General features: G+C 41.1%; 2 long non-coding RNA genes across 4 annotated transcripts in view; one reads left to right on the top strand and one right to left on the bottom strand.

Annotated features, from left to right (window-relative positions):
* Positions 1–2,236, bottom strand: part of LOC129048310 (uncharacterized) — a 60,588-nt gene extending 58,352 nt beyond the window's left edge. For both annotated transcript variants that reach the window (XR_010141593.1, XR_010141592.1), the window contains exons 1-2: positions 2,138–2,236; positions 1,615–1,726 (exon numbers count right to left, since the gene is read on the bottom strand). This is a non-coding gene — a long non-coding RNA (uncharacterized LOC129048310). The remainder of the gene's footprint in view (positions 1–1,614; positions 1,727–2,137) is intronic.
* The window catches only part of LOC129048309 (uncharacterized), a 23,817-nt gene continuing 8,133 nt past the window's right edge, over positions 1,613–17,296 (top strand). The window contains exons 1-4 of one of the 2 annotated variants that reach the window (XR_008510539.1): positions 1,973–2,481; positions 9,124–9,197; positions 10,441–10,591; positions 13,564–13,677. This is a non-coding gene — a long non-coding RNA (uncharacterized LOC129048309). Of the gene's footprint in view, positions 2,482–9,123; positions 9,198–10,440; positions 10,812–13,563; positions 13,678–17,296 lie in introns of those variants that run through there. The other variant, XR_008510538.1, reaches the window with a different exon arrangement.

Below are 17,296 nucleotides of genomic sequence, written 5' to 3'. Positions count from 1 at the left end.
TTCAAGCCATAAAAGAACACCACATAAACAATGGTAGTTAGCCATGAGCCAGTTTCACTGAAGACAGAAAAAGAGAAAGCTGACAGCTTGAAGAGGAAGAAATTAGCATTAAATCTAAGGAAGAAATTGAGAGAGCTATGATTTAGTACTAATAAGAATAATCAGACATGTAACTATCAAAGTAAGTCTGTGTTTACATGACACATACAATGTAGATGAGGTTCTTTTTTAAGTCAAGGGAGTTGTTATTTTTCAGAATGTTTTTCATGCCACAGTCCTGCATTTGTGGAAAGCTTCTTGTAGTATAAGGCAATATTTAGACATGAGGCTTCCAAGGCTGAGACTGCCATATAATGCAGTAGGATTTTTTCAGTAAACCATAACCTGAGCATCCTTAGAAGAGACTTGCCTTATCCTGACTTCTACTTTATCATGATTAATAATATTATGGAGATGTCAGTGAGTTTCTGCCATGAAATTTGTGATCACCATGTGAGTGAGCCTGTAGCTATACATTTTTTATGCTCTGAGAAAGATATAGTTATCTCTACCTTCCCACAAAAACATCTTCTACTGAAAAATGCTTCTAAAATAGTTGCTAAGATACAGGTTTGACTGGAGCAATGAAAACAAGATTAATGAATTCACACTAAAGAGAAAAATATAAAATTCTAACTAAATCTAGGAAAATGAAAAAACTTCAGACTACTTTGGCACTAGGTGGTCCAACATGGGAAAGATTAGCTGACTCTTTATTACATTTCATCCAGATGTTCTGAAACCCAAAAATGTTGGCCAAGATAAAATTTTAAAACAGCTTAAAATAAAATTGAAAAAAAAGTTTTGGTGGCAAAACACCTGCTATGGTTTATTAAATGGTGCAGAGTTGTAAGGATTTAAATGAAAAGTGCACATAAGAAATTCTTGGAGGCGTGAATGGCTAGAAGACTGCTGCGGAGGCCCATCTTAAGAATTCATTGAGGAACGCCTGGAATATTATTAAAGACGGGAGCACTGCTGGAGACTTCCAAAGACTTACACAGCAATACAAAAATTGTCAGCTTTATCTGGGGACCAGAGATCCTTCCATTTGGCTCAACTTCACGATGCATGTAACCGTTTGGAGCTAGAGAGATAAGTTGGAAGCAGATATAAGAAGCCCTCAGTCACCTATCAAAGCACGATCCGGAAAACTCCTTCATAGGGTGGGTAGTATGTCTAAGACACACGGAGCTAATCTGATAAGGTACTCTGATGAACATGTATTTGTGCTGAAGACATCATTTATTCCTGAGTTCTTGACGTTTGCATTTTTATTTTGTTGAAAGTATAAGAGCCCATGCTTTTGATTTGGTCTTGAGTATCTTAACTCACTGAAATTTTGTTAAAGTCATTAAAAGGTGAAAGAGAAAAAAAAATTGGAAAAGGCCAATTTGGGATGAAAGAAAATTTCTGAAAAGCACCTGTAGTTTCCCTTTCCTCTGAGCCTACTATATGTATTGCATTATCCTCAGCAAGTCGGCCAGAAAGACAGAAAGGAATTACTTTGCCTAGGGCCATTCCATTTATTTTCCTTGCCATTGAGACTGCCCTGACACATACACCAGGACTTACCTTTTCTTAACAGAAGTCTTTAAAAAGCAGAGGACATTTGCTTTTTAAAAAGCAAAGGAAACCCTTATTTCCCAAAGAATCTGTTAGTTCTGGAAGATAGTTCTCTTCTCAACTGCCAATAAAAAGGAGGCTTTTTTTCAGTTAACAGCTCAATTCTACAGGTATCTGAAATGTTAGAAACAACAAAGCCAACAAACTCAAAGTCTAGGTGAAACTGTGTATCCATTCAAATTCAAAACAGGAAGACATAGTATTCGTTCTCACATTTTTCTCTAGTGTTCTTTTTGGGACTGAAATTTGATTCTTAAAGTGTCTACCTTGCTAAAGTCGAAATAATAATAGGATATCAAGGCAGGCCAGTGGGAAACTTGTGCTTGCTCCTTCGCCTTCCTTCTCCCATCTCCTCCACTCCTCCCCATACTCACTTTCAGCTTCAGAAAACAGAACTATGGGCAATACAAAATATTATTGGAAAAACCCATTAGGTGTCAAACAAGAAAATAATCTGTGTAAATCCAGCTACCTGGATGCAGGAACCATGAACACTGCCCTCCCTCAGGGCTCCCCTGAGCATTGTGGGGTGTAGAGTTAACTGTCAGCTTAGAATACTGCTTCACCAGGTGCCTATCTCTGCCCATTGACTCAAAATCTCATGTTTATTTAAAAACATGCACTGAACTCATATAAGATGTTTGACACCATGCTGCGAAGATGAAATAAGAAGTGTCTTGAGTTCATGGAGCTCCCTTTGTAATGGAGGAAATGGAAACACACAACTAAAAAGCCCAGCACAATGCGAGAACAGTCAACGATGTGCCTGGAAGTTATTTTTGAAGTGAATGTTCAGTCCCCCTGAATTCGAAACAGGTAAGGGAAGTTTTCTTTAATAGTAACTTCCACGGAAACACTCTCAACATCCAAATTTAGGGATTAGTATTTCATCTAAATGACAAAATATTATAATGTTTAAGTAAGTATTTTTAATTTCATACATATTTTTACATATACACACATGCATATGTTCTCTGAGAATATAAGGAACTAGCCTGGGTAACATAATGAGACCACATCTCTACAAAAAAAAAATTTTTTAATTAGTCTGGCATAGTGGTATCCACCTGTAGTCCCAGCTACTCTGGGGGGCGGAGGTGGGAGGATCACTTGAGCTAAGGACGTCGAGGCTGCCATGAGCTGTGATCACACAACTGTACTCTAGCCTGGGCAATAAAGCAAGACCCAGTCTCAAAAAAAAAAAAAAGAAAAAGAAAAAGAAAAGAAGAAGAAGAAAAGATAAGAAAAAGAAATATATATATATACACACACACATACATATATACAGCAAAGATTATAACACAATAAAAATTGCATATATCTCAAAAAAAAGAAAAAGAAAAGAAGAAGAAAAGATAAGAAAAAGAAATATATATATATATACACACACATACATATATACAGCAAAGATTATAACAATAAAAATTGCACATATATATATGCAGTTTATATATAAAATACCAATATGAATCCAATAATAAATTTATAGCATGAACACTTACAACCCAGGGGGATGACTTCCTTTCCCCAAATTTCCAGGTATAGTGGATTCACTCCCATAATTCCGCCACAGTTTAGGAAATCCCAAACCCTGCCCCAAGATTTCTGCAGTTTCCCACGGGTCTCAGTGCTCACCTCCTCCTGAGCTCCTGCTTCCTTGACACATTTATGCTACTTGCATTGACCTAGACTCAACATTAATGCCTCTTCACAGCACCCCAAAAATATCCACCATGAAATGCCACAAATGCCTCCTCTGTGTCACCAGCCACCTCTGACTGCCTTTTTCCAGAGGACACCCAGCCCCATCCCCTCCTTTCTCTTCTTCCTGTACCAAGGGACAGTATATTGTCCCATCCTAAAGCCAGAAAATGTATCAGCTTGTCTTTATCAAAAAGAAAAAAGGGGAAAAAAAAGTAATTTCACCCAAAAAGGAATTCTGATACCAGCTGTTACTTTAAAAAAAATTTTTTAATTAAAAAATTAAAAGATGAAACACTCATTACACACCAAAAGGCTGTTAGAGGAATTCCAGTGCTTAGGGACTGGAATTTTTTTTTCTTTGTGGTTTTCTGTAGTTTCCCAATTTTCCGTGTATTCCTTTACAACTAAAAAACACAATGGAAATGGTGTTGGTGAGAGCCCTCCCTCGTGAGGGTGAAGGGCGGGCCGCCCACCACAGCCGGGCTCAGGAAGGGCCGGGAGTCTGCCCGGCGCGCCCCTTAGTGGCGCGGCCTGGTGAGTGCGCCTCCTGCTCCTACAGGGTCAGCAAAAGCTGCCCTTGCGAAGGTCACCTGCATCCCCACCCTTTAAAGCCAATTACCTTTTCTCAGGCCCATCCTTCTCAGCTTGGCTCTGCTGACAGTAAACAGGGCAGAACCCGGTGTCTGAGGCCTTGTCTTAGCGGCCGGAAGGGTGCAGAGCCTTGAGTCGCCGTGTGGAGCCAGGTGAGCTAGAGTGGTTCTAAGTCCGTGAACTCTCTGTAACCTCCTTGGAAATCCGGGCAGCTGCTGTGTATTGCTGCCCCTCCTCGTCACAGCTGCTTAATTGTTTCAACAGAGCAGTTTGCCTGTTTGGGGCTAGAAATTAAAAGGTCTTATTTCAGTTTGTGTGTTTCTTAAATTTCAATTCAATTTGTGACAGTAATCCTTTTTAGGATTCCCTAGCTCAGACACCTCGCTGTTTCCTAAAGTGAACAGCGCAGCCTCAAGCCTCCCTGCCATTCACTTAGCAGCCAAAGGGAGCCCCCAGTTACTGGGGATATCAGTTGCATATACACTCACTCCAGCATTCGGGCTGGGAGAAATAGTGTTTTAGTCCGATGTAACACTGTTCTAAAGAATACCTAAGACTGGGTGATTTATAAAGAAAAAAAGATTTAATTGACTCACAGTTCCACATGTCCGGGAGGACTCGGGACACTTGCAATCATGGCAGAAGGTGAAGGGAAAGCAGGCAGCTTCCTCACAAGGCAGCAGGAGAAAGAGCTCAAGGGAAACTGACGTTTTTAAACCATATCTTATGAGAACTCCCTGTCAGGAGAACAGCATGGGGGAAACCACCCCCATGATCCAATCATCTCCCAGCAGGTCCCTCCTTCTATACATGGGGATTACAATTCGAGATGAGATTTGGGTGGGGACACAGAGCCAAACCATATCAAATAGTTCGCCTGGTGAGTCTTGCTTTGGGAAGACCCCTGTCCTCTCCCCACTGTCCAGGGAGCTTCCTTCCTGTGCTCCCTGTTGGCCTCCAGGGAGTGCCCTTCTCTTCTCTTCTCTTAGCTTTCTTTTCCCTCACCAAAGTCTCCTAAGACTGCTGTCTTCAATCTTACAGTTTGCATCAACCCTTCTGTCGCATTTGTCTCTCTGCTCCAACTTGGGATTGGAGGGAATTTACTTACCATTCCCCAAACACCCCCTGACCTTTCTGGGCTTTGGGCCTGGCTTTCTCCAGACTTCACGCTGCCCTTAAACCAGCACACTGAAAAATCTTCCACTCTCGTCTGACTGCAGGACTCATCCCATACTCCTTTAATGAAGGTTGCCTCCCACGGTTCCAGGGCCAGTCACTTGGTGATGTCCTGATGGCATCTTCAAGGCCATCTCACAGCTTGTCTGCCCAATGGTACATCCACTCCAGTAGCCTCTTGCTCCCCTAAATCTCCTGCTGCTAGTAAATCCCCACAGGAATTACTGTCCATCCTGAGGAGTCTGGGCCTTATTGCTATTGGTAATAATAACAGCACCATTTCTGAGAGTATTTTCTGTGCTTGCTGTGCTTATTGTCTGGATGCTTTTCATGACTTAGCTCTTTCATCCTCACATCAACCTAGGAGCAGACACAGGCAGGTGAAGGGCCAGGCGCCAGTGCCTCACCACAGGGAACCTGTGCTTTTCTGAAGCTCCTTCCTTGGGCTTCACTAGGTCCCTACAAGTTCCTAGGACCCACTGGGCTGGCAGTGCCTTTACATAAGCATGGGGTCAACCAGGTGCCATGACACCAGAGCTGTATTTCTTGTTCCATGGCCATTGGCCAGGCTCTGGTTCATGAAGGGTGGCCTATTGAACAAATCCTTCCCACTGCCCAGAGCTATACTTCTTTTGCAGGATGTTGTAGGATTGGGCCTCCAGAATGGTGCTTGCATGCTCATTTAGGGAGACTCATATTGTTTATATAGATGGGGGCCCACAGTAATATTTGCCTGCAGCCTGCACAGCCTCGGTCTGATCCTACCTCTCAGGCAAGTAGTGTCATGACTGCCATTTCATAGAAAAGAAATTAGAGGCATAACGAAGTTAAGATACCTTTTCCGAAGTTTCTTTGGGAACTAAGATTTGAATATAATTTCTTTTGACTCCAGAGCCCAAGCTCTTAGCCATCACATGACACTGTCCTTCCTGTTTTTTTCTTCTGTCCTTTTTGATTTCAGTGTAAGTTTTATCTTCCCAATACCCCTAAGGGTGTATGTGTTGGAGTCCTCAGTTCCTCTACCTAGCACAGAAGAACTCAGTATCTGCAGGACTGGATTAAAAAGGCGGGATATTTCCTCACAATTAAAGGCCACCAGGAGAGAGTCCTTGATCTTCAGTATTCTCAGCTGCTTCAGGAAGTGAGCAGCTGTAGGGTCAGTAGAGGCCTGAGTGGAGATGTTGAAATGTCCCTAGATAGTGGAAACCTCCTGACTAATAGATCTGAGATGGGTGAGAGAGATCGAGAGTAAAGAAGACCGCAGAGACTCACATTTCCTGGAAGCTCTCTGAAGCACTACCTTGACTTGAAGAATTAGGAAGGAGGCTGAACTGAGTCTAGCTCTGGCCTACCAGCATTACCTATCCTCATCACTGAGCTGTTCCAGGCAGCAAGGGTGGGTGGGACCAAACCATCTTGTCGCTACAGGTGCAGATTTTGGCCATAAGACAGCAAGTTTATCGTGGGAATAGAAGAAAGAAAATGGTGCCCTTAATGGGATCTAACTCTGAATATTTATTTCATAATTCAAGTTTATTATTCACATCTATGTAAATTGTTTTTATTAATCAATTTCACTAAATCACAAGTCTCATAAGTTCTTTTCATTGACTTAATGACTTTTTAAAGAGAGCTTGTTGTTTTTCAATGGGTACCAGCAATGACAGGCTTTCAGTAAATGTGATAGGTGTTTTCTTTTTTTTTTTTTGTAATTATACTTTAAGTTCTGGGATACACGTGCAGAACGTGCAGGTTTGTTACATAGGTGTACACGTGCCATGGTGGTTTGCTGCACCTATCAACCTGTCATCTACATTAGATATTTCTCCTAATGCTATCCCTCCCCTACCCCCACACCCCACAACAGGCCCTGGTGTGTGATGTTCCCCTCCCTGTGATGTGACAGGCTTTATAATCCTGTGTAACCAGTGTTTACCAGGTCTTTCCAGCCTAGATACAAAATCAAGGTCACCATAATAGAAAATAGAAACAGGTAACAGAAACAAAACCCTGATTCCCTGAATCTGCTTCCCACCCACAATAGCAGAATCTAGCCCTGCCCTGGCCCACCCCACCTCCCAAATATTCCTGGGAGGCCCCTGGAGTGCAGTGGGATTTCTCCTCCCTGCTCCACCTGCTTCTGTGGAGCAGGCTGCCGCCCTGCTCCATGCTGTCTGCTGCTCTGGGCCTTGGCCAGGCTGCTCTGCTCCCCAGGGATGTGGGCTTTGCATTGACCCTCTGAAAACTGCGGTGACAGAAGAGCTTCAACGTATTTTTCTTTCCGTCTCCACTACTCAAGATTCTGGCACAAGTTTCTAGGAACAGTAGGGAGGGAGTGCAAAAGCCACCCCTCCCGTTTCACACTGAGCCATTTTCCTTGGACCAAATTTGTGTTCCCGCATTCTCTCCTTTCTTATCTTAAATTCCTTCCTAACAGGTTTCCAGTCATTTCTATAAATGGCTCCCAGGAAGGCACCACTCCATGCAGCAGAGCAACCCAGAAATGTGCCCTCCATGGGAAGCCCTCCTTTCTTGAACTGCTGCATATCAAAGTCCCCTTTCTCCTGCCAGTAAGGGAAAATGATCTGAACAAGGAGGGGTGAGATTCTCAGGAATGAAAGTAGAATAATGCCCAGAGAAAGAAGGGGTCTCCCTCCCTAGTTCCAAAGAAAGTCAACCACCATCTGTGACCACCCACTACCACCCTGAGCAGAGACAAAGGCACAAAAGTTTGTGTCAAAAGGCTATCACTCCAAACACTATCCCTGTACGTTTCAGGGACCCAGTGAAACACACTAGTTTCTTTAGTGTAGGTTAAACACTGCACATGTTCCCAGAAAACAGAAAAGTTTGTATGAATTCTCAACTACATGCTTTTCTGGGAACAAGATCCTCTTTTCTAACATTAAAAATTCTGTAGGATTCACAAAATCGGATTAAATGCCAGACACCAACACTGTCCTTGAATACCCCCATAGCCTAGTGGAGTCAGAGACAGCTTAGCACAGCTTAGGTTCTTAAGCCACCACCCTGCCTCTTTCCTAGACACACACACACATACACACAGGTACACACACATACACACAGGTGCACACACACATACACTGACTTTTCTCCTATATGAATTATTTCCACCTCCAACTCTTGACTTGACATCGCATGGATCTCCCCCCAGATTCCAGCTTCCTAAGCTGTCACAGTAGGAAGGAAACTTGTTTATACAGCATCAAATCAGATAGAAATTGTCACTCCAATAAGACTGACTCATTGACCCTCTGAATGCATTTTGGCGCCTTTGACTCTACCATAAAAGTAGAAAAAAGGGGGTAAGAAAGCTAGAAGAAATAGATAAATGAAGCTCAAAAGGATTTGGGCTGGATTCTGGATCAGTAGAAAACGTGGTGATGCTGCTTCTGAATGTATGTTTGTCTTGCAAACCATCAGATTGGCTGAGCACTGGTATTGTCTCTTCATTGCTGACTGAGGAAAATGTACTAGTTTCCTAATTATTACCACAAACATAGTAGAAATTTATTCTTTTCAAATTCTAGAGGCCAGATGTCCAAAATTAAAGTTTCATCAGGACTACTCTCCCTCCAGAGGTTCCAGGGAAGAGTCCTTCCTTGCTTCTTCCAGCTTCTGATGGCTCCTGGGGTTCCTTGGCTTGTGGCTGCACTACTCTGCTTTCTGCCTCCACCTTCAGATGACCTCCTTCCCTGGGTCCCTTTGTCTTCTTTTCTGCCATAATGACAATGTCATTGGATTTAGGGTTCACCCTAAATCCAGGATGATCTCATCTCAAGATCCTTACCTTAATTACATCTGCAAAGACTATTTCCAAATAAGGTCACATTCACAGGCATGTGGCATAGAGGTTAGGAATGGAGCATATCTTTCAGGACCTACACCCTACAGAATGTATTGTCTACTAAACCCTGCAGAATGTATTCTCACCTAACCTGATCCTCCACTTTCTCTTTGAGCCAGCACAAGGAAGATTATACCAAAGGCCCTTAGATCCCCCAAATAACCTGAAAGAGAGGATACCTCTGTCTCTTGAGGTAAGTGAAAAGCACACTGTAAACAGTGTCTGTGCTGGGTTTTTGTTTTGTTTTTGTTTTTATTTTTGTTTTTTTGAGACGGAGTCTTGCTCTGTCACCAGGCTGGAAGGCAATGGTGCAATCTCGGCTCACTGCAACCTTTGCCTCCTGGGTTCAAGCGATTTTCCTGCCTCAGCCTCCCGAGTAGCTGGGACTACAGGCACGCACCACCATGCCCAGCTAATTTGTGTATTTTTTAGTAGAAACAGGGTTTCACCATGTTGGCCAGGATGGTCTCGATCTCCTGACCTCGTGATCCACCTGCCTCAGCCTCCCAAAGTGCTGGGATTACAGGCGTGAGCCACTGCGCCTTGCCACCTGAACTGTTTTTAAGCTTCTCTAAGCATCCTGAGGCACAGAGCACAGTGCTAGAAACAGATGGCAGCATTTCTTTTAATTTTCTGGAGTAAACAGAGAGGACTGGGAGAGATGAAGTTTGAACAAACAGATTATAAAGACTTCTTCCCATTCACTAGCCCCTGCACCTCCACTCAAACCCTGCATAAATCACCTGAAGAAATAGACCAAGATAGAGTACCTAGCAGGTAAATATTTGACAAATGATTGCATAAATTAATAAACAAATTAATGGTTTTCATAAAGCCCTGAGATTTTCTTTACTTCCTTTTTTTTTTTTTTTTTTTTAAGACAGGGCCACACTCTGTCCCCTAGGCTGGAGTGCAGTGGCATGATCATGGCTTGCTGTACCCTTGACTTTCCAGGCTCAAAAGATCCTCCCACGTTAACCTCCTAAGTAGCTGGGACTACAGGCATGTGCCACCATGCCTCTCTAATTTTTTTTTATTTTTTGAAGAGACAGAGTCTCATTGTGTTGCCCAGGCTGGTCTCAAACTCCTGGGCTCAAGTGATCCTTATGCCTCAACCTCCCAAAGTGCTGGGATTAAAGGCATGAGCCCCCACACCCAGCCCTGAAATTTTCTGATGTATAATTAATACCCAAAAGAAATGACAAGGAAGATAATTCTATCTAGTTTCACTAGTATTTATTTTTAAAATGCCTACTTTGCCTCATACCCTGATGTTAGGTCTAAATTAAGACACTCAACAAATATGGGAGCCTAGTTCGATGATGATGGTCATGATTAACTCATTAACAACATCAGTTAATATTCATTAAGAACTATCATGGGCCATGCACTGTGCTTAATGTGTGGCCATCATCAAAAACATTTTGTTTGGCCAGGTATGGTGGCTTTTGCCTGTGATCTCAACTACTAAGGAGGCTGAGGCAGAAGAATTGCTTGAGGCCAGGAGTTCAAGACCAGACTGGACAACATAGCAAGACCTCATCTCCACACCCAAAAAAATAAGAAGAAGAGTAACAAGACCTAGTGGTAGGCCTAACTATAATTTCAAAGTAACAAGAAGCATAAATATTTAGAGAAACTTGTAGGAACTGTGATGTAATGTGAATACATTTGAGATTTCTATTACTGACAAAGTAATGGGTGCTGCTCAAACTATGAGGTCTGTTGCTACATTAATAGCTGAAGGAAATGCTAAATTTCAGTCTGAAGTTAATGAAAATAAAGATGCAATTTTTATTCCCATTCGAATTCACAGACTGCCTGAATTTTCTCCACAGATCTCTTGTCCATAGTCTCTTTGATCTGAATATAAACTGAGCCAAGCTTCCCTTTTAGTGTTAGATGTTTTTTTAATAACCTGTTCTTTAGAAATGTCAAGAGTATTGGAGAATCACTGGCAGTCAGATCATTTTCTTGTCACCTTAAAATCAAGGTCAATGTGTAAGAAGCAGCTACTGGACAGGTCCTTCTCACTGTCGGTCCTGCACACTGGAGTGGTAGCCGTCCACTCATATGTGCTCAGCTATCTGTCTTATCCCCAGTGTGTCCTGGGAGACACTAGTCCAGTGACATACCCCGCTCTGTGGTCAAGTGAACTCAGGAAATGCTACATCAACTCTTTGCCTCTTAGAAATTTACAATGCAAACTAGCATAGTAAAGGCTCTGAGAGGTACTACAAAGCAGTTAAACCAAACATGGCCTGACCGCAGAACCACCTTCTTTCTTTTTTCCACTGTCTAACTGCTAGTTTCATTGAACAGAGAATTCACCTTGGGAAACATTTGTTTGAGTAGTGTTAAAAGTACCACAAAACAACTCCCCAATCAACTGAAATAAACCAGCTCCAAATTAAACCCATAGGCTTTTCCTAGAACAAATCCAGAACAAGCTCTAGATGGAAAAGGGAAACTATGCACCAGGGTAGTTTATGTTATGCTCAGCAATGCATGCGCTCAGTTTAACGAAAGCCATGCTTCTTCCTATTTGCCTTGAAGGAGCTCTATGGCCAAGTTCTACCTACTGAGTAAATATCCTTCTCATAATCACCACCAAACCATAACAATCACATAACAGTGGGTCAATATTACTTCAGTGATCTGATTTATTAATTAGTACTCTTGTTTTAAGTAACAGAACCCACTGTAGTGATCCTAAGCATAAAGGCAATTCATCAGAAGGTAAAAGGTCATCTCACAAACCCAGATAGAATGCAACCAAGTCACTTTAGGAAGATAATGAACCCAGGGATTGTACAACTGGTAAGGCTTGGCTGTCAGCCTTTCTCCCTCCTTCTCCCTTCTCCTCTTCCCCTTCCTCCTCCTTCCTTCCTTTTCCTCCTTTTCACCCCCTTCTTGTCACTCTCTCTCTCTCCCTTCTTTACTTGTCTTCACTTTTCATTCTCTAATTCTAGCATGCTTTTCCTCCAACACAACTGCATATACTCTCCCCCATCTTCACTGAATTGCTTCTTCAGTGAATTCCATAGTGTTGACTGGCTTTCTCTGATTTTGCATATGGCCAAAAAAAAAAAACATGGCTACCACGAACTCCTGAGTTATCAGTAAAACCACAAATGAGACTGAATTCTGCCTGGCCCAGCTTGGGTCAGGTGGCTTCCCTGGCCTGTCAGGAGCCATGTCTATGATATAGTGAAGATCAGGTTCCACAAACAGGGAAGAGAGGATGAAATATAGACAACCTGCATTGATGACATCTGGAAAACTACTTAAACAGAACAAAGACTTGCTTAGTTGTTCACACACACGTTATTAATTCCATTACTATTAATAACTTAAATTCTTGCTTCAGGCTGGAATATAATAAGAAGTATATGTGGCAAAATGTGCTCATTCCCCCTTCTCAACTAAACACCTGGACAAAGGCATCTTAGAAACAATTAAAATCAGCAGGATAAAAGAAAGAATTACTCAGATGCAATGGTTAATAATTAATAATCATTCCACCCACACACGAGGATTCCACCTTTATTGTTAATGAGCTAGGGACTCAAGGGTTACATATTTTCTGCTTGTATTTTTTTAATTTCTTTTCAAGCATTCAATAATTATTCTCAAATTATCCTTCAATATGAGCAAGAGGCTACAGAAAAGATCGTTATTCTCTCATAAGCATTCACAACATGATCCCAATACACGCCAGACTCGCCTCTGCCATTTTCTCACACCCACCTGTGTTCCAGCCACACAGAATGTCTTGCTCTTCCCAAGCTATGGAATATTGTTTATCTGAAATTCAAATTGAACTGAGTGTTCTCTATTTTTACTTACTAAATCTGGAAACCCTACCCAGATCACACTTTGCCCTCAAAGCTCCCTGAGCTTGTCACACTACGCCTTTCACTTAGGATGCCGTCCACCAGTCCCCTCCCCTGGATAAATTCAGTCTCCAAAAAAGGGAGGCTTAGAATTTAGTGGAATGAAGTGGAAAATAGAGTATAGCACACATAGGTTAAGCCTTGTCTTGTCAAGCTTAAGTTTCTGTGTGTGTGTGCATGTGTGTGTGTGTGCATGTGCTGATTCAGTGTAAAATGTATTTTTTATTGTTAAGTTATTGTTAAAGTAGAATGAAAGCCACTGCCCTCTGAGCAACCTCAGGATCAGCTGTAATTCTCAGTTATTATTTCTTGTGATCTCCTAGCATCCCTTTCAAACACTTTCAACGGCTCCTCATTTCATACACAGGCCTTCCATAATCTGGCCCCAACCTCTTACCCATCTCGTCTCATGGCTAACTCCATTACACAAACCATCCACCTCAGATAAATGGCCTGCTTCCTTCCCTGAATGTATGACACACACTCTGTTTCATAAATTGTGTTTGCCTTCTCCCACAGTCACTCCACCACCCCTGCCACCCCCGGCCTCTCTCTTCTTTCCTCTCTCCTCTCCTAAGGCTCACACTTACTTAAAGCTCAAGTTATGTTTGTGTAACCTTAAACAAGTCACTTCCCATCTGAGCACTGGGTCTTTGTTGACAGAATCAGGGAACTAGGGGAGAGATCTGGCAAGATGGCCAAATAGGAACAGCCCCAGTCTGCACCTCCCAGTGAGACCAACGCAGAAGGTGGATGATTTCTGCATTCCCAACTGAGGTACCCTGTTCCTCTCATTACAGTGATCAGTGGGTTTTATTCCAGGGATGCAAGGATGGTTCAACATATGTAAATCATATGTAAATCAATAAATGTGATTCACCATATAAAGAGAATTAAGAACAAAAAACATATGTCAATAAATGCAGAAAAAGCATCTGATAAAAATCCAACATCCCTTCATGATATAACTAGACATTGAAGGAACATATCTCCAAATAATAAAAGCCACACATTACAAACCCATGGCCAACATCGTACTGAAAGGAGAAAAGCCAAAAGCATTTCCCCTATGAACTGAAACTGAACAAGTTTGTCTACTCTCACCTCTCCTATTCAACATAGTACTGGAAGACCTAGCCAGAACAATCAGGCAAAAGAAAGAAATAAAAGGCATCCAAACTGGAAAAAAAAAAAAAAAGTCAGATTATCTCTTTTCACTGATGACATGATCCTATACCTAGAAAACCCTAAAGATTCCTTGAAAATACTCCTAGACATAATAACTGACTTCAGTAAAGTTCAATAAAGTTTCAGAATACAAAACCAACGTACAAAAATCAGTAGCATTTATATACCCCAATAACACTCAAGCTGAAAACCAAATCAAGAACTCAATTCCATTTACAATAGATACATATAATAAAACTAAAATTAAATACCTAGGAATATATTTAACCAGAGAGGTTAAAGATCCCTACAAGGGGAAATACAAAACACCAATAAAAGAAATCATAGACAACACAAACAGAAAAACATCCCATCTGGGCACAGTGGCTCATGCCAGTAATCCCAACACCTTGGGAGGCCAAGACAGGAGGATCCATTGAGCCCAGGAAGTTGAGACCAACCTGGGCAACATAGAGAGACCTTGTTTCTGCAAAAAAAAAATTAAAAATTAGCCAGCCATGGTGGCTTACACTTGTAATCCCAGCTACCTAGGAGGCTGAGGCAGGAGGATTGCTTGAGTCTGGGAGGTTGAGGCTGCAGTGAGCTATGATTGTGCCACTTCACTCCAGCCTGGTTAACAAAGTGAGACTGTGTTTCAAAAAAAAAAGAAAAAGAAAAGAAAAATATTCCATGCTCATGGATTGTGAAGAATCAATATCATTAATATGGCAATAATTTATTGCCCAAAGCAATCTGTGGTTCAGTACAGTTCCTATCAAATTACCAACGTCATTTTTCACAGAAAAAGAAAAAACAATTCTAACACATACAGAGCCAGGAAAGAGCCAGATTAGCAAAGCAATTCTAAGCAAAAGAAAAAAGCTGGAGGTATCACATTACCTGACTTCAAATCATACTACAAGGCTGTAGTAACCAAAACAGCACGGTACTAGTATAAAAATAGACACATAGATCAATGAAACAAAATAGAGAACCAGAAATAAAGCCACATACCCACAACCAACTGACCTTTGACAAAGTAAACAAAAATAAGCAATGGGAAAAGGACACCCTATTCCATAAAAGGTGCCGGGAAAACTGGCTAGCCATATGCAAAATAATGAAATTGGACTCCTGTCTCTCATTTTCTACAAAATTACTCAAAATGAACAAAGTCTTAATGTAAGACTTGGAACTATAAAAATCCTAGAAGAAAACCTAGAAAATAAATACTCTTTTGGACATTGGCCTAGGCAAAGAATGTATGACTAAGGCCTCAAAAGCAAATGCAACAAAAACAAAAACAGATAAATGGGGCTTAACTAAACTAAAAAGCTTCTGCATAGAAAAAAAAAGATTAAACAGAAAACCCACAGAATAGGAGAAAAATTTGCAAATTATGGCTCCAACAAAGGACTAGTATCCAGCCTCTACAAGAAACTCAGACCCCTCTACAAGAAAAAAAAATGACCCTATTAAAAAGTGGCCAAAGGACAAGAACAGACATTTCTCGAAGACATACAAGCAACCAACAAATATATGAAAAAATGTTCAACATCACTAATCGTCAGAGAAATGCAAATTAAAACCACAATGAGACATCATCTTACACGACTCAAAATGGCTATTATTGAAAAGTCAAAAAATAGTAGATGTTAGTGTGGATGTGGAGAAAAGAGAACACTTATACACTCTGGTTGAGAATGCAAATTAGTATAACCGCTATGGAAAACAGTATGAAGATTTCTCAAAGAACTAAACATATAACTACCATTTGACTCAGTAATTCCACTACTGAGTATCCGCCAAAAAGAAATCATTACATAAAAAAGATAACTGCCACCAGGTGCTGGGGCTCACACCTGTAATCCCAGCACTTTGGGAGGCTGAGGCGGGTGGATCACCTGAGGTCGGGAGTTCGAGACCAGCCTGACCAACATAGAGAAACCCCATCTCTACTAAAAAATACAAAATTAGCCGGTGTGGTGGCGCATGCCTGTAATCCCAGCTACTCAGGAGGCTAAGGCAGGAGAATCGCTTGAACCTAGCAGGCGAAGGTTGTGATGAGCTGAGATCGAGCCATTGCACTCCAGCCTGGGCAACAAGAGCGAAACTCTGTCTCAAAAAAAAATACATATATAAGAAAATAACTGCGAGTATATGTTTATCACAGCATTTTTCACAATAGAAAAGTCATGGAATCAACCTAAGTGTCCATCAACAGATTGAAGAAAATGTGGTACATATACACCATGGAATATAATGTAGCTATATAAAAGAATAAATTCATGCCTTTTGCAGCAACATGGGTGGAACAGGAGGCCATTATCCTAAGAGAAGTAACTCAGAAACAGAAAGCCAAATATCACATGTTCTCACTTATTAGTTGGAGCTAAACAATGGGTACATATGGACATAAAAGATGGAAATAATAGATAGACACAGACTACAAAAGCAGGGAGAGTGAGAGAGGGGTGAAGGTTGAAAAATTCTCTATTTGAGTGTTGGGTGCATTAGAAGTCCAAACCCCACCATTATACAACATATCCATGTAATAAACACACGCATGTACCCCCTGAACCTAAAATAAAAATAATATTAAAAAATTTTAAGGCAAATTTAATAAGTAAAATATACAGTATTTTGAATAGTGATATTGCCATAGAAAAAAAAGCAACACGTACAACTTGTTTACACCTTTATTCAAACATATTAACTGTAACGTCTTTGAGATAACTGGGAAATTTGAATATGGACTGGTCTTATACAGTACTATTGTTAGATATGATGACGGCATGGTGTCTGTGTTTAAAAAAGATATTTATCTATTAAAGATGAATACTGAAGTATTTATGGATAAGATTGCAAAATGTTGATAATTATTGGTGTCGGATGATAGATACCCGAAGAAGGGCCTTTATACTAATATCCTATGTATTTATATTTCTAATTTTGTGTATGTGGACCGCTGGAAAAGAACATTCCAGGCATAAGATGGAGCCAGTGCAGAGCCCTAGAGTAGGAATATGGCTGGCATGTTCAAGGAATAAGAACTCTAGTAGCTAGAAAGGGATGATCCATGGGTGAAATAGCAGGAAGTGACATCAGAGAGTTAACAGGGATGAGTGAGGAGAGAGGAAATATAGGGACATATCAAATAAAGAATACTTAAAATATTTAAAGAATACCCATAAACCAATAAGAAAAATACCAGCAACCCAACAGAAAA

Source organism: Pongo abelii, chromosome 8 (assembly GCF_028885655.2).
Source record: "Pongo abelii isolate AG06213 chromosome 8, NHGRI_mPonAbe1-v2.0_pri, whole genome shotgun sequence".
Lineage (NCBI taxonomy): Eukaryota > Metazoa > Chordata > Mammalia > Primates > Hominidae > Pongo > Pongo abelii.
Note: the sequence above shows the minus strand (reverse complement) of the source record. Positions and strands in the feature narration are given on the sequence as shown.